Consider the following 21,677-nt stretch of genomic DNA (forward strand, 5'->3'; position numbering starts at 1 on the left):
TTGTAGGATATAAATTCAAACTGAGAGATTTAAATTCTGTATACCTGATATATGTTAATAGAAGCAGGGATAGATGCCTCTGTTTTGTTAAGAATTAGAAATGAAAATAGGGGCACCTGAGTGGCTCAGTTGGTTGAGCGTCTGACATCAGCTCAGATCAAGACAAGATCCTATGGTTCATGGGTTTGAGCCCCACACTGGGCTCTCTATTAGTGCAAAGCCCTTTTCAGACCCTCTGTCCCCCTCTCTCTTTGTCCCTCCCCAACCTGCACACACGTTCCCTCTCTGTCTCTCTCTCTCTCTCAAAAAAAAAAAAAAAAAAAAAAAAAAAAAAAAAAAAAACATTAAAAAAGAGAATTCAAATGAAAATATACCAGTATATTTCAACTGAATAGGCAGTGGCATGAAAATCTACAACATGCCTAAACTATTGTTAAAGAGAAAGTAATCTCCTGGGGAACCTGGGTGGTTCAGTTGGTTGAGTGTTTGACTTTGGCTCAAGTCATGATCTCACCGTCTGTGAGCCCAAGACACGCGTCAGGCCCTGTGCTAACATCTCAGAGCCTGGAGCCTGCTTCAGATTCTGTGTCTCCCTCTCTCTCTGCACCTCCCTCACTTGTGCTTGTGTGTGTCTCTCTCTCAAAAATAAATAAACATTGAAAAAAATTATAAACAAAATAAAAAGTAATCTCAAAAGTTATAACAGAAACTTTATTCAATTGATTAAAGTAGTCCCTAAGAGTAGTTTTGTTGTATTTCGGTTGAGTTTTGTTTGCTAGTTTTGTTTTATGGTATAACAGAATAAAAATGACATTATAAGGAAAGGCAATATGTTGATTGATAGGAGGAAAAAGTGAAAAATAGACATGAGAAAAAAAGGGGGGCTTTCTTCAAAAATAAAGTATTTTCTGTTAAGCCTCTCTTCTAAGCCCTGATCCTGTAAAATACTACCACAATATAAGCGGGCCTCAAATTTTAGGATTCAACCCCAGTCCCCGGGCCTTATTTAACAGAAAGTGCTCTTTTTACCTCTTTTATTCTCACTTCTTGGGGGTCACCCTTGACTGCACGTGAAGCAAAGAGCTCTAGAAACACTCTAACTTCCTTTACACTGTTGTCAATTCCAGGGGCCTCTCCTCTCTCTCTTGCCATTCCTGGGTGTGGTTTGCAGAGTCCATTGCGGTTTTTTGGCAAGAGTGTGAAGCTTCTGCAGTTTTCATAAAACGAGAAGAAACAAACATAATATTGTCTGAAGAAGACAAGAAAAGAGAAGCCAGAGGGTTTTTTTTAATCTTTTTTTCCCCCACTACTACACTACAGTTCAGAGAAACATTTCTTGAATATAGTAGGTACTCAATAAATGTATCCAAGGGAAAAGATGCACATTCATACTTCGCACAACCCTCTAATCGCTAAAATACAGGTCACAAATGGTTGTACTCTAAGCCCGACATTGTTTTGACATCAAATATCTTGATATTCTTTTCATATCAAATAAGGTGCTAAACACTAAATACAAAGCAAACAAAAACCCATGAAAAAACTCAACACAATATTTCTATATATGAGATATATCTATACAGTTTCATGTGCTTAATACAAAGTCATTAAATCCCACTGAAAAGAATTACCTACAAAAAATTAATTCAACTCTGCTTAATCAAGACTAAATAGCATTCTCCCAGCTCACATCCCCGATTAAGTGAAATCTCCATTCCTTTTATACCTTCTTAGATTTTTATATTTTGTAGATTAAGCCAGTTTATTGCCTCTATAATAGTCCAATTATAATAGTCGTCAGTCTAATCTTTTCGAAGGATTCCTTTTGTGAGCAAATCTTAGACCACTACCATCTCTTACAAACCAGAAGGGAGGTATTTGAATACTGTGATTATTTTAAATTATCAGGTAAGGTAGCAGGAAGGTAACGTGTGTTACTATCTTTGTAACGATAACACCCTTTCCTTAGCTAGTATGGCGTAGAACAAATGGGTTACATATAGCCAGACTGTTTTCTGTCCAACTGCATGTTTAAGAGAGGAGGCAGGGTCCGTGCCAGCAGGAGGGAAACCCCTCAGCATAGATTTCCCAACCTAAGACTTGTTGTGAAGGTCATGTATGATGTTATATAATTGTCACCTTGAAAACTTCTTTGATAGCTTGAACTTTACGACTTGCAAGCAGTGCTGGGCTGCCAAGTAGAGCACATTTTCCAGGTTTCTGAGTCCATGCTTGAGCTAAATAAAGTGTGACAAATCCCCTGAGGCCAGCCCAGGCTTTTCATGCCATGAGAACCTCTGACTCAAAAGTTACACACTCTTAAAGTAATATAAGACTGCACAGCCAACTACAGAGGTTGCCTGCAGTAGGAAAGAAACTCTCCTGAGACCATGTCTACGTGATATCTCCAGAATCCTTCAGAAGTGACCATAAAATAAAACCTCTGATGTTTTCTTCCTAAAGAAAATAGCTAATTAAATAAAATGAAGAGAGTGTGATGGTCTGGATTTTGAATTTTTTCTTTGTCCTTGCCAGCTGACTTACCTGACATTTGCAGGAAACCAATTTGAGATGAATTGATGACTATACAAAGCAAGTTTTAACCTTGAAAAACCAGCACTGAACCAGCATCTCCTCATATCCTGGGGTGCTGGAGACATGAACTCTTGACTGTAAGCCTTCTCAACTCCCAGTAAAAAAACACAAAAACAAACAACAAACACAAAAGCTTGTTGCCTTTTGAAATGTTTTTTTTCGCTACCATAATAACACGGGTGGGTTTCTTAACATTGTTTGGCCAGCTTTTAAATCTAGCTTTCTCTGACAATTTGTTATGAAAGTGAAATGAGGGTGTGGCTAGCATATCCATCCATCACCAAAAAACTTTTTTTTTTCATATTTCAAATATCAAAACCCAGGAAGAATTAGCATCATTGCAACTAGCTGGTTAAGAAATGTTAATAAAAGTGGTGACTAAAAACGTACATTATTGGTTTTCTTTTAAAAGGGAGCTACAGCATTCACGCACAGTCTCAGAGGCTGGGACAATGAAATGGCTCAATGTGAAGCCAATTTTTGATACCACATTTTTCTACCCATTTTTCACATAACACATAATAATTTGGCAATTATTTTCAGAGTCAACTTCAGGTGTAGCCAGTGAAATTAACAATTATGCCGTATAACCACTGGGTTTCTAGGTAAACCTCCCACCCCCTTCCCACTTTAGGCCCATCCAAATAGGTGTTGCATCAGGAGCCCCATGTCTCTCAGACCTGCCTGAAACCTCAGGAGTTTATTCAGAGGAGAAAGTTCCATCAAAGCAGGAATGGATATGAAGATTCACCATGTGACAAATAGAGAGCCAACTGTACTTTATATATTATTTAATTACATTAGACAGGTATTAAAAAGAATATTCTGCCAGCAAATAACTTCCCAGACATTTCCAGAGGGTGGAAAATGCATTTTTTGTTGAAGTAAGTTTGAAAATGTATTGTTATTGTTGTTGATTTACCAGACACATTTACATATTAAAGGCTTTGGAAAATTTGCAGTAAGAAAAATTGTGTAATAGAGTTAAAGCAATCATTTTTTCCAAATGCATTTGACAAATGCATCTATCTCACGTTTTTCAAACAATACTTATGAGCATCCTATTGTTTCCTGTCCCATGAAGCGGGAGCTGGGAAAATCAAGAAAAGAATATTCCTGACTTCTGCCTGACTTTTGGAATCACTCCATCCCCAGGACTTATTACAAAGTGACCAAACAATACTAAAGAACACTTACAAGCTAATATTTTCTCAAATTTAAAAGGAAATAATCCAATTCCAATTTTATTTTTATTTTTTTTCTTTATCCAATGTGGGGCTTGCATTCATAACCTGTATATCAAGAGTCACATGTTCTACTGACTGAGCCAGCCAGGGGCCCCACTTCCAATTTTAATTCAGAGATACAAGGAAATGAAGAGTGTCACTTCCCACTGTTCCAAAAGAAAACACTGGACAATCTTCAAACTAATGGTTTTCTGAAGCTCATCAAAGAACTGAGGTCGTAGAACAAACTAACCTGAAATCTGGAGAGGGTGCCATGAGGTAGAAAGAAACTTAAGCAATTCCTTATGCAGGTCAGATGCCACTGGCCATCATACAAGTAGGAAAGAAGATTCAGTAAGTATTTATTTATTTATTTATTTATTTATTTTAGAGAGAGAGAGAGAGAGTAGGAGCAGGGGAGAGGGAGAGAGAGAGAGAAAGAGAGAGAGAGAGAGAGAGAGAGAGAGAATCTTAAGCAGGGTCCACATTCAGCATGGAGCCTGAGGTGGGCTTCATCTCACGACCCTAGGATCATGACCTGAGTTACAATCAAGAGTCGGACATTCAGCCAGCTGAGCCAACCAGGTGCTTCCAGTGAAGAATTTTTAATAAATTGCTAAACCTCTAACTGTGGGCTCTCAAGACAGTGTAAGGCACCTGAGGACCACGGGCATAGGTAGGATTCCCAGCCACATTCAGGCTTCCTCTCTCAGGAGCTCCACTAATTGATCAATGAGAATATCAGGATGAATCCTGAGAAAGCTTTCTTCATGGTGTTGGCTGGATGAGGGGACACATACCCACTACAGATACTCTGTCCAGATCCAATCCTTATGCCCTAAAGAAAAAAAAGAAAAAAAAAAAAACACCTTAGGAAGGAAAACAAAAACAGTAGCCTGTGGACTCTGGTAGAAATCTTCAGTGGCTAGAGGAAAGGAGAGAAACCCTGTCCATACCCATTTGTCTTATATCACCTGAGGCACAAAAGCCTTAATCTACAGGAAGGAAAGAAACGAAAACTGAAGGCCTGGCAGACACTTAACTGCTGAAAGAGGGGGATATGAATAAAAAACTCTCTATCCTTGGGGGAAGAGTAGTGGTATATGTTGGGTCCAAGCCTACAGTAGAAGAGAAGTAATGACAGTTGTGCAGGCTTTACCTGGAGACCCAGGTTCAAGTTCCAGTCTAATGGGTTCAATAAACTGCCTAATATTAAGGCTCACTCAAACAAGAGAGTGCATTCCTCACTCCCATCACCCTTCCACGCTAACAATTATTAGGAAATAATGGCAGTAGAATATGGCTGAAAGTGCTGCAAGGCATAGAATCTCTCTAAGAAGCAAAAAGACTTAAAATCAAGTTCAGTGCAAGCAGAGAGAAAAACATGTGACACATAAATCAATATCATAAACACAAGATATCACTGGAATAATTTGAAGCTTCTGGTGCAGTGATGTTAAGTATAACAATATGCTTCAAACCCCACTCCTGATCCTATTAGCCACAATACTCCCAAATTAAAAGTTTACAGGAAGGAAAGGCATATTCAGCTCCAAACATAAACATGAGATACATCAGTATAAATGGTCCTATACACCATGTCTGGCATGCAAAAAAAAAAAAAAAATATGTTGCATATAAAAAGGCAAGAAAAAATACAGTCTAAAGAAATAAATCAACCATCAGATCAAGACTCATATAGGACAAAAATCTTGGAACTTTCAGGTAAGGAAGTTAAAATGCCACAATTAACAGTTAAAGATTTTGATTAAAAAATGTAAAGATATGCAAGAACAGGCAAAGAATTTCAGCAGAGATAGAAACTTTAAGAAAAAGTCAATTGGAAATACTAGAAATCAAGAACATTAGGTGGAGGTAACGAATGTCTTTGAAGTGCTCATCTGCAGACTAAACACAACCAAGAAAATAACCAGTAAGAATGAAAATAGTTCAGTAGATATTATCCAAACTGAAGACTATAGAGAAGTTAGTGGAATGGGGTGGGGGGAGAAAACACAACAGAGCATTCATTAACAATACCATATGATCTAAAGAATACATCATCAGAATTCCAGAAGGAGGAAAAAACAAAAAAACAAAACAGAAAAATTATCTTAAGAAATAATGGCTGATAATTTCCAAAGTTAGTAATAGTGTTAAACTTCAGATCCAAGAAGCTCGGGTAAAGTCAAACAGGATAAATACAAAGTGCACACACAAGTATATATCTTCAAACTGTTGAAAACAAAGACAAAGAGGAAATCTTGAAGACAGCCAGAGAAAAGCATATTTACAGGTTCTGGGGATTAGGAAAGGGACATCTTTGAAGGGTATCATTTTGCATAACACAGTACTCCTCTCTCCAGGAGGTGGATCTTAATTAAATCCACCCCTCCTTTAAGGGCGGGCTCAATTCAGTGATCAATTCATGCTAATAGTGTGGAAATGGAAAAAAGAATAATTATGCAGTGGAGAAATCATGCAGAAACCATCGTAATCAAGTGATCAAGTTTAACACCAACAGTAATCAGTTATGTTGATATCATGTACCCTCTGATGTTATGCAATGAGAAGGTAGCTTCACCTCTGTGGTGGTCTTTTTATTTATTTCTTTTAAAAAATTTTTAATGTTTATTTTTGAAAGAGAGAGAGAGAGTGTGAGTGGGAGAAGGGCAGAGAGAGAGAGAGAGAGAGAGAGAGAAAGAGAAAGAGAGAGAGAGAATCCAAAGCAAGCTCCAGGCTCTGAGCTGTCAGCCCAGAGCCCAACATGGGGCTCAAACCCACGAACCATGAGATCATGACCTGAGTCGAAGTTGGATGCTTAACCAACAGAGTCACCTAAGTGCCCCGGTGGTATTCTTTTTAAAAATCTATAACCCCAATCTAATAATGAGAAAATCCAAATGGAGGGCCAGTCTATAAAATGCCTCATGAGTACTTTACAAAAATGTCCATGACATTAAAAACAGAGAAAGATTTAAGAAATTGTCCTAATTTGCAGAGATTAAGGAAACTTCATGAACACAGGCCATGCAGTAAACTAGATTGGATTCCTTGGAATACAGGAATGACATTACTGGAAAAACTGATGAACATTATACAAAGTCTGTAGTTTAGCTCACAGCATTGCACCAGTGTTAATTTCTTAGTTTTGATGAAATGTTTTTTTAAGATGTGAACTTTAGGGGAAGCTGAGTAAAGGTGTCTAATAGCTCTCAGTACTATCCTTGCGAGTCTACTGAAAATCTAAAGTTACTTCAGGATGAAAAATTTAAAAGAAGAGAGGTAATCACTTACTCCCTTTCCTGCCATATCTAATGGAACTTTATAAAAAGTCACTTGCATTTCTATTTCTCTAATATCTTGTTTAGGATTACAGCCTAAGGAATGATGACAGCTATGGGTGCCTTTCTTCCTTTGAGACTTTTATATTTTACAAATGTATCAATGTGCTGAATCAGAAAAAAAACCCACAAGAGTTCATAAGCTCAATTAATTATGAGTAGGATCTTTTTTCTCATACCTTATTCATCTTCATTGCAGTACATAAGCCCAACATGATGTACCCCTACCAAGAACATGTTTCTTTTCCACTCAAATGGATTTTTACAATTTGACATTTCTCTTTCCTCTTTAGTCTTCTCTTCTTGTCATATTTTTAATATTGCATGCTTTTTTCCAGCCTCTATACCAGTGCTATTTAAAGAAGATTTTCACTGAAGTAGTAGTTTGACTGCTCCTGAACTGTAGCATATACTACTAGAAGAACCAAAGGTGTTTTTTCAAACCTTGCTGTACTTTAAATCTTAAGACTTGTCATAAAAAGACAAAACTTGGTGACATCGGTTTAAAATCTATGCTTGGACTTTATTGTCACATCATTTCTCATATTCTGTTTTTGGAAAATGCCTTCCAGATTGATGAATTCAAGGGAAGTATTACAATAATCATATTAAAAATATAAATATTTGAAATAGGCAATATGCACACAGACAAAGCCAACATCACCTCAACTTTCCATGACATCAAAGGACTGCAAACTAGAATTTAAGTTAAATTGACTCTAAAGCCCAAAGATTTCAAGTCTGAAAATTAAAATTAGATCTATTAGTTTAATTGATATGTATTAAAGATCATAAGGTCCCATATAGATTCTCATATGGAACAAAGTGTGGCTAATTGACCACACTTAGCATCATCTGAGAGTTTATTAGAAATGGATACACATTTGCCACAACATGGACAGAAAGAAACAGAAACAGACTCATAAATACAGAGAAAAAACTGATGGTTGCCTGAGGGGAAGGGACGTGGCGGGGAGGGGGCTGGGTGAAATAGGTAAAGGGGATTAAGAGGTACAAACTTCCAGGGGCACCTGAGTGGCTCAGTCAGTTAAACGTTGGACTTTGGCTCAGGTGATGATCTCACCATTCCCGGGTTCAAGCCCCACATCAGACTCTGTGCTGACAGCTCAGAGCCTGTAGCCTGTTTCAGATTCTGTGTCTCCCTCTCTCTCTCTCTCTCTCTCTCTGCTCCTCCCACACTCCTGCTTCTATGAGCCTATTTTAAATTCTTCAAATAGGTAAAACAATGCAATATTTGTCCTTTTGTGACTGGCTTATCTCACCTAACACGATGTTTTCCAAGGCCATCTATGTTGTTGCAAATGGTAGCATTTCCTTCTTTTTAAATGCCAAATAATATTCCACTGTATGTATATATTACATTTTCTTTATTCATCTGTCAATGAACATTAAGTCTGCTCCCATATAATATCTTGAAATGCCATTTTTCTAAATTGTTTTTTAGATTTAAAAAATCACCCTATCCAGACTAGCCTCAGTTTACAAAATGGTGGCTTTGGGGAAAGGTTATAAGTTGATTATTTAGAATTTAGGATCCATTTACTTTACATGCAAGGTTTGTGTTTAACTTAGAATTTAAGACTGTATATTTTTAGTGAAAAAGTTATCAACATTTTAACATTATAATTAAATGAGGCAGAATGAAGCAGAATGACAATTTATATGGGTAATAAAAGTATTAAAGCAGAAATAAGGAAGGATTTTGCTACAACTTTTAGAAACGTTAAAGGAATGCAGAAGTTGGTAACACTCAATGATTATTCTTCCTAATATTAAGGTAAGGGTAATATCTTTTTTTTTTAATTTTCCTGGAACTATATTTACACTAATTAGCCATGATAATTAGAATTCTCTCTTTCTCTCTCCATGTGTGTGTACGTGTGTTTATGTGTGTTTACTCTCAAAATTAAGAGGAAAAATAAAAGGCTGACCTTCCTGAGGTAATGGTGCTAACAGCCGTTATTGACCAAGCAAGTTAGGTTGGGGGGCACCTGGGTGGTTCAGTCGGTTGAGCGTCCAACTTCAGCTGAGGTCATGATCTCACAGTTCATGAGTTTGAACCCCACATTGGGCTCTGCGCTAACAAGCTCAGAGCCTGGAGCCTGCTTTGGATTCTATGTTTCCCTCCCTCTGCCTCTCCCCTCCTCACATGGTCTCTCTGTGTCTCTCAAAAAAATGAATAAATGTTAAAAAAATTTTAAAAAAAGTTAGGAGGAAGAATATATGAAACTATGTGAAAAAGAAACTGCTTTGTGATGAATTTACCTTTTCTGGGAGAGGTAAAAGGCAGAGAGATAGGGAAAAGGAGAAAGAGATTACAATACAGTAAGACTCCCATTGTGGCTTGGGGAGAAGGAAACGAGGGCAGTCCATATTAGAATCTTAGAGGAAGGTCTGTGAAGCTTGAATACACACTTTAAATATTTTGTATTTAAAATTTTTAAATGTAAAGAGATAGTTTTCTGTCACAGAACTCCCAATATCAATGCCCAACACATGCTTCATGGGTAGCAGTAACACTATTCTTAGTGTCACAAATAACCCTTAAATCTTATATCAGCATCAGCGGCAGAGGCAGAGGGTCCTTGAGATATATCTTATTTATTCAAGAAAGGCATGGATTCTAAAAGGTTGAGATAGACTTCTTTAGATAATAAGGGAAGAGTAAGCTTTGAAACCAAATTTCAATTTCAGCTACCAGGAAAAGCTGTCAGCCTAAGTCAGGGAGCTGTCTGGAATGTGTCCGGGGGAAAAGGCCTATCCACCTGGCTCTCCATATGTATCACCCGTCCCAGAGCTACAGGACTTAGCAGAAATTGAACTGGGGGAAATCGAACTGGAAGAAAGGATGAGCCAGACTTGGCTGAAAACGGTGTCTGAAGTGGGCAGCACAGTGAGCTCCGGACTTCTACAGAAAGAGGTACTGAGAACAATGTCAGAGAGGACTCCAAAATACTGAACCCTGTGAAAACTGGGTGAGGAGCCAGCCAAATACTTCAGATTAGGGCAGTGGGGGATCGGGATACAGAATTTCTGACATTTTGCCCAAGTCTTCACTGCTCACAGGCAGCTCCTCTTGGCCTTGCTGGGGTGCTTATCTCTAGTGTATTTTTGGGGAATTGAACATCCTCAAGAATTTGGAGGACGTAGTACAGGAATCATACAAGGCTTCCAGGGTCAGTAAAATGCTGCTGCATTGTTCATGAATGTTCTATTTGAAGTAACTTTATTGAAATGATTTCCTTTTTCACTGTTTCAACCATAACACGCATATGGAAAATTAATGAAATGCTCCTTTTCCTAGATAAAAACTGCATTATTATTGTAAAACACGAGCCTTTAACAGTGCTGTGGAAAAAGAGCTGGACCAAGAGCCAGGAACCCGGCTCTGCCATTGTGCTCCTGGGCATTTCACTCACACTGTCTTAGATTCGGTTCTCTCAGCTGTAAAATGAGCAGGTTGGGCCAGATCATCTCTGAGGCCTATTCCACATGCATAATTGTACAGATCCATCATTATTATCACTACTTAATGTGAGCAGCTATCTTGTCAGCGTGTACATATTCCAATTCAAAGCTGTTGGCTTAATATAATAAGACTTTTTAAAACATCGATTTAATTTCCATGGGAAGAAAACTGAAGTAATTGATTAAACAAATTTTAAAATAATATAATTTAGCTTTCTGGTCCTTTTCTTAGAATGGAAAAAATAGTTTGATTTCCTATAAAATCTATTCAAGTTGAACCTTCTTCCAATATTTTGTTACAGATTTTCCCTCTGCCAACAGCAGTCACCCATTTTAATTGAATGGAGGAAAACAGTTCTGATTGTCTATGTCATTCTATTGGATTTTATATCATTGAATTTCAAGCCGGTTTCACTGGGACCTGCCAAGAGTGGCTTATGCCAACCTCTGAGTCTCCTTGTTACACTTCTATCCTGGGTAGCATTGTTTGCCTTTTTGTCTGCTCTCTGATTAAACTGACATCATTTTGCCTTTTGTGACTCTGGTGTCATTTTCTGTTGACAGTGTCTAGTAATGGTAACAGACTTGTGTCCTTGTGGAATGGGTAGAAGTCATTGATTGGTTAGGTGTATTAATGCAGGCCTGTTAAATGACATGCAGACTTGTCTTTGTGCTAAGTGGCAGCTGAATGGGTGCCAGTGAGAGAGGTTATTAAGCACAGATAAGAAGCAGCACCTCTATTCACTGGCAATGTCACTTTCTCCCACTTGAGGAGAGACATTTGTTCAAGACATTTTTTTTCTCCTCTCACTGACGATATTTAAGGCAGAAAGTTGCTAAGGTGCTGCTGACTGCAGAATAGATTGTTTTGAGAAGGTGAACTCTAGAGAAAGATCCATTTAAAACGGTTATTCTTGAAAACCATATTGCATTGAATGGAAATGTTTAAATAAGAACAATTACATTGTTAACACTATCAGAAAACAAACAAACAAGCAAACAAACAAAAAGCATAGAGGCCCAGTGACAAGATGTGCCATCGATCATTGCTGTATATCATTTGGAAATGAAAATAATTTTAAAACGATTTTATCTTCTGGGGTCTTCAAAGAAATAAGAAGATAGCAAAATCTAGTCAAGCCTGTGAAATTTTTCTAAGTAATTAAATTAGAAATAAAGTGATGATGGGGCGCCCGGGTGGCTCAGTCAGTTGAGCGTCCGACTTCGGCTTCAGCTGGGGTCCTGGTCTCGCATTCTGAGTTCTAGCCCCACGACGGGCTCTGTGCTGACAGCTCGGAGCCTGGAGTCTGCTTCCAATTCTGCGTCTCCCTCTCTTTCTGCCCCTCCCCTGCTCATGCTCTGTCTCTTTGTCTCTCTCTCTGTCAAAAATAAATTGAAAAAAAAAAAAAGAAAGAAAGTGATGAAAACTATCTTTATTTTTGTTTTATTGTTTAAATATCCAGGCATAGATTGCATATGGTCTAAGTTAACTAGGGATGTGATAGTATAGCATTAGGCTGTAAATTACAAACTTGTGAAAGTCTTTCTATTCACAAGAAAACGTCTTGACCGGTCTTTCTTTGTAAATTGAGAAAGGCTGACATTTTCTGTGCAGCTTTAACTGATATTTGCCAGGCTTGTTATTTGTGGGTTTTTGCTGTACTTTGAAATATTCCACAAATCCTAACTTAGAATCAATCACACCCTTCAGTAGTTTAGCCTGTTGCAATGATTTACCGCTTCTGCTGTCTTCCTTCAGTCTCCAGCTTCACGTATATATACACCCTTTTCTGTCTTCGCACAAAGCAGTTGTAAATGTTTGTTTATAAAATGTATCAAATTTAATTGGTAAGTTCAAGTCACTCTCTTAGGCACTAGAGGCAGAGACAAATGCACAATATACATCAATCCTCTATTTCCATTATGTAACCTCTTTGAACTTCCATTCTATCTTCTATAAAATGAGGATTACAATAAATCAGAGAGTTGCTCTACGAATTAGCTGAAAAAGTGGATAGAAACATCTAGTTCACTGCCAGCCACAGAGTTGATTATTAATAAATGTAAAAATATCTTTATCTCCAAATCATTATGAATGTGTGAAATCACAGCATCTTGGTTCTACTCTATTTCACCCTGAATCAGATTTGCCCAGTAACTATTCCTTACTGATAATAAATGAAAGCTCAAGATAGGAGAGAAGATCTCTGATATGTTTATCTTTTTGTTCTACAAAAGGCGGAAGTCTAACATAAGAACACACATAAAAATATATGCCTCTTATTTACTCGGCGACTGATATTTCAAATGCACTGCTTTGTTTCATGTCTCATCTCAAACCTTTGAAGTATTATCTTTATTTTAAAAACAAAGAATCTTAGCTGTGAGATGTTAAGTAAATTCTGTAAGATATCCTGCTTGGGAACAAACCTGAGCCTCACGTCTCCTAATTTCAAGCTTTTTATTACTTAAAAAGTCCTTTTGAACTATGCTCCAGCATCAACCTCTAAAGACATTACAGCTGTTTGATACTGAGCTATCAGACAGTATTAATAATTTCAAGGAAACTAGCAGAAAGGAGGCCCCAAGAAAACAGTGAGAACTGAAGACACAGACATTAGTCATGGCTCCCAGGTCTTTCCTTTCTGCGTCTGACATTCTTTCTCTGGGCCAAGTAATAGAAATTATTTCTAAGTGAGGTTTTTGTCACCTCATATAGCAACAAGTGTTTACATTACCAATGTTTCCATTGTATAACCCAGATAGTTGTATAACTTATGTGACATCAGAGAGCCACAACTCATAAATCCATAGATTTTAGGATGGGTTACTGTAAACAATCCTAAACCAAGGACTAAGGGCTCCCCTCCTGGCAAATAGAATTAGTCTATTTATAAGAAGGTACAATTACCAGCGTGCTTACACAGATACTAGACAGGATGACTTATCTTTCTTCCCCCCCTCAAGTGTGTCACCAGATGTGTATGTTTACTTGCTCTCCAACCCAGTTTATATTATTGAGAATATTAATTCCCTTTCAGAGAAATGATACAAAATATGTGTGTGTGCGTAAAATAGCTTTTTAAATATATTTCTTACAGAATCATAGGATTGTAAGTTTGAAAAAAAAAACATTAGCTGATCTGCCCTTTCATCTTATTGTTTTGAGAAAATTAGAATAGTTATTCTTTGGATCAATTTTTTCAGCACTAAATTCACTTTGCTTTGTATTGCATCCAGTTTGTTCATTTATTCATGCAACAAATATTATTCTGGGCCTAATATACAGCAAATCAGACAAACATCCCTGCTCTGGAGATATTTATATTCTACTGAGGAAAACAGACAAAAACTCAAGTAAGGTAACATCTATCTATACATAATATAGCATGTTAGATACTAAGTAATAAGACGAATACAAATTAAGCAAGAAAAGTAGAGAGTAAGTTGGCAAGGGCCAGGATGGGGAGACAAAATCTAGATACATTGGTCAGGAGAGGTCTCTGTGAGAAGATGGTGTGGTGTCGAGAACGGAAGGAATGAGGAAGTGAAATGTGTGTCTTACTGGGGAAGAGAATCCCAGGCAGGGATCAGCATGTACAAAGGTTCTGAGACAGGAGAACCTCTGTTCTGGAGGAATGGCAGTCTAGTGTGCCTGGAACAGATTCAGGTGATAGATCATAAGGTCAGACAAATAATGGGGTGCTATGTCATGCAGGATGAGCACTGAATATGTATCTGTATTCTTCATTTAACTGAAGTTTCTAGAAGTCAGTGTCTTTTTAGCATGCTAAATCTATTCACCCAACGGTCTTGAATCTATATGCCTAACATAATGTCTTCCTTATAAATCTCAGCTCCAAGTTTATTGGTTGAAAGAACAATGTTTTAAAATCTAATTTTTTTGACCTATTGAAATGAGATTCCATTAGTTCATGCCGAAATTTTAAGACATAATAATTATTTGAATAAATACATAATTATATCACTTTCAAAATTGTTAACTGCCTTGCGAACTACTTTATGATTTTCTGCATATTCTCTTGAGCAGAAAATTTCAAAAACTTCTTGGTCATAGAGGCTCACATACATGTCCAAATTACAGAAGCTACTAATTATTTATTAGCCACTACTCTATATGCAACTATCTTCCCAGTTCTATTCTCATTTCCCAAGATCTCAGGTAAGACTTGGCTTATATATTAAATGCATGTTTGGGAGTAAAAACTAGTTCTCCCTAATTCAGTTGGGATTCAGCATTTTTAGGTTTGATTAACCACAAATCATAATGCTTCTCAGAAATTGATATTAATATATACATCTCTTTATACTATCTTAGATTCTGTAATATTTTCCAGAATATGCAGTATTGTTTCTTGTACTTTTAAAACTTACTCTGATAAATATAAATGAACACACGTCTCTTTTCTAGCTCTCAACTATATTGTGCTTCCTAACGACATAGTTTACCATTATCTGTAATAATAAATCAGGCTTAAAGAATGCAGAGAATGGCAAGATGCCATAGTGGGCCATATGACTTACAGTAAGTTGTCTGAAGAGCAGTTTTTAAATATTCTTACAATCTCCTTATGCACTTTCTCCTTTGATGCAGAGGAATGAATACTTACTCTGAAAAAATAACCTTTGTTGAATGTTTCTTCTCACACATTCTGACATCTGCCATACAGCTATGGTGCTGAAATAGGATTTCACATCAAGTATTTATATAATAATATATAACAGTAGAAAACATTATTAGAGACCATTTACGAAGACCCAAATTGCGTAACATTTTCGTTTAAAGAAAGCTTAGCAATTCTATGTAGATAATATTAGTTATCTTACCTCTGTAATAAAAATGTACTAAAAATTAAATTTTACATCCTGTAATAGAACTATGAACACACACACACACACAAAATTGCACACCAAAAATACATGAAATTGAACCTGAGTTGTTTCACTTGGTGCGTGTTACTCTACTTCATACATTTCTCCCAGTCTGGCACATTTGAGAAATGCCTAGAAAATGTCAAATTAAGAAAAAGCCAATGCGGCATCTTCATGTTATTCCGATCCCTGCAATTCTCATGTCTGGGTGACATAAATGGAATGGCAGCTGTTTCTTCAGTGCATTTGATATATACTCTCAGAGTCATTTCCTGATGGATATTTTGGTTGTTACATTTCCAGTTGTTGCAGCAGCGATGATGACTCTGACACTCTTCTTTCGAGGTAATTAAACTTTCAGCCCATCTGTGCAGTAACTTTCATAATATTTTCAAAGGGCACGGAATGCTTTTAATATTTGTACCACTTCACTGTTACTTGCTCAGGGACCTATTATCTAGCTGAACATTGTTGAAACAAGTTTTTCAAAACCTGGCTAGTGAAAGGGGACATGAAAATGTCACATGAGCAGGAAAGTAATGCAACTGATGCTGAATTTTAAAATAACCCGAAGGGTACCTTGTTTACCAAAACCGCAGTTCGCAGTTAGGCATTTTATCTTTGACTCTCTATGATGTCAAATCGTCAAGCGAAACGACGAGTTCTGAGTATGATCTTTCTTGTTCTGGAGATACTGTCTGCTTTGAGAAGTTTTTAGCTTTTGTGTACTACAGGAAGAGAAGTTAAATTAGTGTTAAAATAGTGAAGAAATGATGAGGTAAGTAGACACAGAAAGACGATATGTTTATAAGACCGGAGTGTTTCAAAATCATATACAGCATATAAAAATAATGATTATTGTCTCTAGACAGTAAACTTTAATGCATCAGTTAATGTCTAATAACAACTTAGATGTAAACAAGGTCTAATAGAGAAGAGGAACTTTTATATTTTGAAATGTGCTCTTAATTGAGTCACTTTTTTCTTGTTATCAGTATTTATTGTAGGAAGTTTAAAGATAAAGGTATGAAGGGGCACCTGAGGGTCTCATTCGGTTGAGCATCCCACTCTTGATTTTGGCTCAGGTGTGGTCTCACGGCTCCTGAGGGGAAGACCCAGGTCGGGCTCTGCACTGACAGCACGGATCCTGCTTAGGATTCCCTCTCTCCCTCGCCCCCGCTCATGTGTGCGCACTCTGACTCTCTCTCTCAAAAGAAATAATAAAATAAACATTAAATAAAAGTTATTAAAAATTCGAATTTTAAAATCTTCTCTAACTCCAATATTCTCATTAATTACTATTATCAATTTAATTTTGTACATACTTAAGTAGACACAAATTAGCAGTCCCCTAGGCATTTTGTTTTACTGCCTGCTGTTTTATCATTAACATTTCGAAAGATAAGTCACATTTCTTTCAATGTCAGCATAGACTTTCATCAATTGGAAATAACAGGTATCATTTAGTGGATCCCTTTTTATTGTTATACAATGTCTATTTTTGATGACCTGTCCTTTTCTATGACTTTTCTTATTTTATATTTAGAAATATTATTCTTTTATAGACAAAAGATATATATTCATCCATATTTTCTTCTGTTTTTAAAAATATGTTATTTAACTAAAAAGTATTTAATTTATTTAAATTTATTTTTGTGAAAAGAATAAATCGGTAATTTCATTTTTTTCCCTAAACTGTCAGAATGATCTAAATGCCATTTATGTTATTTTTTATTCTTGCCTCTAATTTTCCAGTTGCTTTGTTTATTAGCACTTTCACACTTTATCATTCTTCTTGACTCATTTTCAATGATTTATAGATCATTAGCATCAAAATAGAATATCAAAACTTTTATAAATATGTGACTAAAATCCTATGATAGAACATTTATAAATACTAAACACTTATAAATAACTAAAATCCTGTAATGGAACACTAAATCGTCTTTATAAAAAGAGAACACAAAGAACTTTAAAATGTATCATTAAGTTTTTAGATAAATATTAGTATGTTACAAGACAGTGAGATCAAAATGAGTGAATTCAGTGTATATGTTAGCTTCCTGGTATGTTCAAGCTCTGCTGTGTACATGTGTCCCAAAGGTGAAGAAGATATAGTCCTTTTCCTTAAGATACTTTCAAGGAGATAATGCCATTTGGAAAGGTTGTGATAGAATTGATGTACATGTAGGTGATGTGAAAGTAGTTCATTCAACTCACCTTGGCTGTCAGGAAAGAACTCCTGGAAGAGACACATCTGAACTTAATGATAAAGGATGAATAAGAATTTTCCAGGAAAACAAAGGTAAGCCAGATACCACATGAATGAAGCCGTGGAAATGTATAACAAAAAGTTTAAGGGAACTGGAAATAGCAATATTGTAAAACCACGTGAGTTCAGCTATTCTCTGATAGTTTGGTAACCAGAAGCAGAAAAGAAAAGCGTCATCATACCCAAATGCCTGTCTGGCTATCATCTGTCTGTCTGTCTGCCTCTCTGTCTATCCAGCCACAAATCTTATTTTTGGCCAAAACAATAATTGCAGAGAGAATAAGACAGAAAGAGAACCTATAAGAAAAAGAATATGAATAAGAAGCATTACAATGTTTGCTAACACAGAGTTGATCAGCATAAACTAAAATGATATTTTCTTTTAGTTGTTCCTCTGCTTACTACTTACTAGATGTATAAAAGGAAGCTTACTGAACTTTGTAGAGTACTGGCAATCCAACAGTACAGGAATAGAATGGAGGAAAACCAGCAAATGCCCTCCTGTAACATGGTATATGCAGCAAGAGAGTGTTTTATTCTAAAATTTTAAATAAAATACTCTTAATTTATCTTTAAATCAAAATGCAAGAAAAAAGGTCACAAGAATAGAGTAGCTTAAGTTAGTGTTAGTCATTCTATATATAATATTATACTGGGTTTGGTGAGGAAATTGAAATAGGAAATTATTCCTGATCTTGTGGAATTTACAATATGTTCACTTATTATACAAACGGAAAAATAGTGAATATTGTCTTTATCAATGTTGGCTTTGTTAGGAGACACATACCACTAGTTTCAAACAAACTCCATAATTTGTAATTTATTAGAATTTTGATATTTAATTTTGAAATTCCAATGAGTGCTTTCATACTTAAATATGAAATATATGACATATATAGTTAATTTCTATCATAATGGCTGCATTACTCTTAAAAAAATACATGAAACACCTTATGTTGACCATCTTATTACTCTAAATTTTTAAATTTACTCTAAAAATTACTTTGAATTTTTGTCTTTATTTTTTAAAATATCATTAACTACAAAGTGATGCCATTATGTAGGTTTTGTCATTCTAACTTTTTCAAAGAAGTAATAAAGATACAGCCCAACAAAAGTAAAATTATGCTGTGGAAATGGCTTATTCTCCTACTCTTTCCTCTTGATTTGTGGGTAGATTAGCTCATTCTAAATCTTCTCTCTCTCCTCTGACATTTCTCCAAGGTGTCTACATTGTAAAGGAGACTGGCTTTTCATTGGTCCCAAACAATCATGACATAATTTCTTACTGCCTTATCCAAACCATCTAAAAACACTCCAGTTAATTTTCTTATATAGAAAGAGATAGAATGAAAACAAGTGACTGTTATACACACTCTGATTTTAACATGAAATTCCACTGCATTTTTGGGTGAGTTTCATTGAACTGGAAACAGATGGCTACAGTAAATCAGGTTGTAGAGCAGTTTGCACTATGCAGTACAGGATTTGTAGCACGAATCTCACAAAGATAAGACATTGTTTTATAATCAGATTCATGGAAAGTCACTATTCATCCCTTATCTCATGAGGAAAGGGGATAACGTGAATTAAACAGTTGATTTAAAATATACATCTAGAGAAACACAATCACTAAATATTTGAATCGCTTAGTGGGCTGACAATCAGCAGTCCCGTTCTTCATGAGGAATGCAGCAAACAGGACACAGTTACTTTTCTAATAATGTGGATATACTAGTGACATGCTATCTGGGGAGTAAAGAAAAGGCATTTGTCCCTGTTCTTTTGAGAAATAACGAGATACATCTTACCTCCCCTCTCAAAAACAGACTTCAAATGATTAGGCACAAAATGTCATAATAGGCATAATGAGTATTCGCTTTACAGAATTTCTTTAAGAATCCTATGTTACAGGGGCGCTTGGGTGGCTCAGTCGGGTAAGCGTCTGACTTTGCTCAGGTCATGATCTCACGGTTGGTGAGTTCAAGCCCCTCGTCGGGTTCTGTGCTGACAGGGCACAGCCCACTTTGGATCCTCTGCCTCCCTCTCTCTGCGCCCACTTGCACACATGCTCTCTCTCAAAAATAAATACAAACTTTTTTTTTTAAAGTCCTGTGTTACAGAAACTTAACATTAATCTAGACTCCTTTTTAAGTATTCTTTACTTTACTTCCTGAGTTAACACCAGAAAAGACAAACTATATTTGTCAAGAATCTCGTATTTAAATGAGTACAAATATTAACAAAATTTACTTTAATTACCTTAACATGTTTTCAGCATTAAATGCAATTCATTATTTGAAACAATTTTCAACCACATGCTATTTTTGTAGCTTATTCACTAAATTTTACTTACTACATTTAGCCAAGTTGACAGAAAAGAAGTTCACAGCAGTGGCTTTCTTCATGGAGGGAAATTCACTTTATTTCTCCCACAGGGATCTCACTAGAGGTTCAGCATTTACATTTCTCAGGAATCTTAATATTCTCAGTGGGGTCAAAATAATTGTTTTAGGCATTTAGTGCTTGAATAAATCAAGACTGGCCCAAATTATCTGAACATGTACAGAAGTCATGCCAAAACAGCACCATTCCATATTTTAGAATACATAGTTATCTATAGTCTTCTCTTGTTCCTCCCACAAAATCTAAAAGCTTGGTTCAGCCTAAATTTTACACATTGGCTTAACTTAAACTTCCTGTGCAAATATGAAAATGTATACATTTTAACTAGACATATTTACAAATATTTCAATGAAATATTTCAGGGATTGCTAATCAAAAAATAAATTATGTAATGTGGTAGCTTATTATTAGAACTATAGAATATTCATAGGAAATCTGAAAGTAAATATCCTTTCTCATAACCAAGGACGTAGCCAATATTCAAAATTTCTGATGGTCATACAGCCATTGAAAGAGGCACCTCAACTGGTGAGCACTATTATTAACAGCTTTATATTCTTTATTTATGTCAAGTAAAATCCACATTGTTCATTACTATGATGCCTGTATTGGTGCCTGTATTACCCTCCTGAGCACACAGTTTGAGGCACTGCATGTTACAACTGATAACTCTTACTGAAAGAGGAAGAAGAGGTGGGGGCAGTTTTCAAGGGACCCTACCTCCCTTGATATGGAAACTAAAGGCATAGTGGAAGGCAAAGCTAAAAACTAGGCAGTAAGGGATGAGGACCATTCTCTTCCATGGGGTGACAGATGGGATGTTAGTGACGGGTGCACAGCCACATTTGGCAGTTATATGGGGAGGAAGCCCAAGAAAGTTGGGATCATAGGGAGAAAGGAGGTTTCCAGGCAGTTTCCCACAGAACTCAAGACACATTTTGGATTCATTGTGACTAGGTAGGCAGGTGGAACTAGAAATGTGGATTAACCTAGTTTAAGGAGACAGTGATAGAATGAACATACTTGTGCTTTCTCCTGTTCAGCTAAGGTCTCCCATTAGTATAAAAATATCCTTGTGACATTTGCTAGTGTGTCTCTTTACACAGAAAATGAAGTGTATAGAGCTAGATAGAATATTCCAAATGTGAGCCGATTCCCATGTAGTGCAGTAGGATTACCATATCCTTTTGTATTAATAAATACATTCAATTCTCTATACATGGTCCTGGGTGCTTTCTGTATATAGATCCCTTCTGTAGTTCTGCAACCCATAAACCTCTGAGAAATGAAAGCTCTTTCATATGTGATGCAAACTTGTTTGCACAAAACCTGATTTGACTCATGAAGAAGTATTTTATGGTCTTTATTAATCCCATCTGATGTGAATATTGGCAGCTTTCACTACAAAAATGTCAAGCTGCCTTGTAACTCATTGGGAATATTTCAGTATAA

The 21,677-nt window shown here is 36.3% G+C and overlaps 1 long non-coding RNA gene across 2 annotated transcripts; it reads right to left on the reverse strand.

Moving 5' to 3' along the window:
* Nucleotides 1-10,381: 10,381 nt before the first annotated feature.
* Nucleotides 10,382-15,748, reverse strand: LOC125933849 (uncharacterized). Of its 2 annotated transcripts, XR_007461121.1 has the most exons (4): nucleotides 15,608-15,748; nucleotides 15,286-15,353; nucleotides 12,392-12,528; nucleotides 10,382-12,033 (listed from the first exon to the last, which is right to left on the reverse strand). It is a non-coding gene; the product is annotated as an uncharacterized LOC125933849 (long non-coding RNA). The 2 variants fall into 2 exon arrangements; XR_007461120.1 differs by lacking the exon at nucleotides 12,392-12,528 and having other exon boundaries at nucleotides 10,384-12,033.
* Nucleotides 15,749-21,677: the final 5,929 nt, after the last annotated feature.

Source organism: Panthera uncia (assembly GCF_023721935.1).
Source record: "Panthera uncia isolate 11264 chromosome A1 unlocalized genomic scaffold, Puncia_PCG_1.0 HiC_scaffold_16, whole genome shotgun sequence".
Taxonomy (NCBI): Eukaryota; Metazoa; Chordata; class Mammalia; order Carnivora; family Felidae; genus Panthera; species Panthera uncia.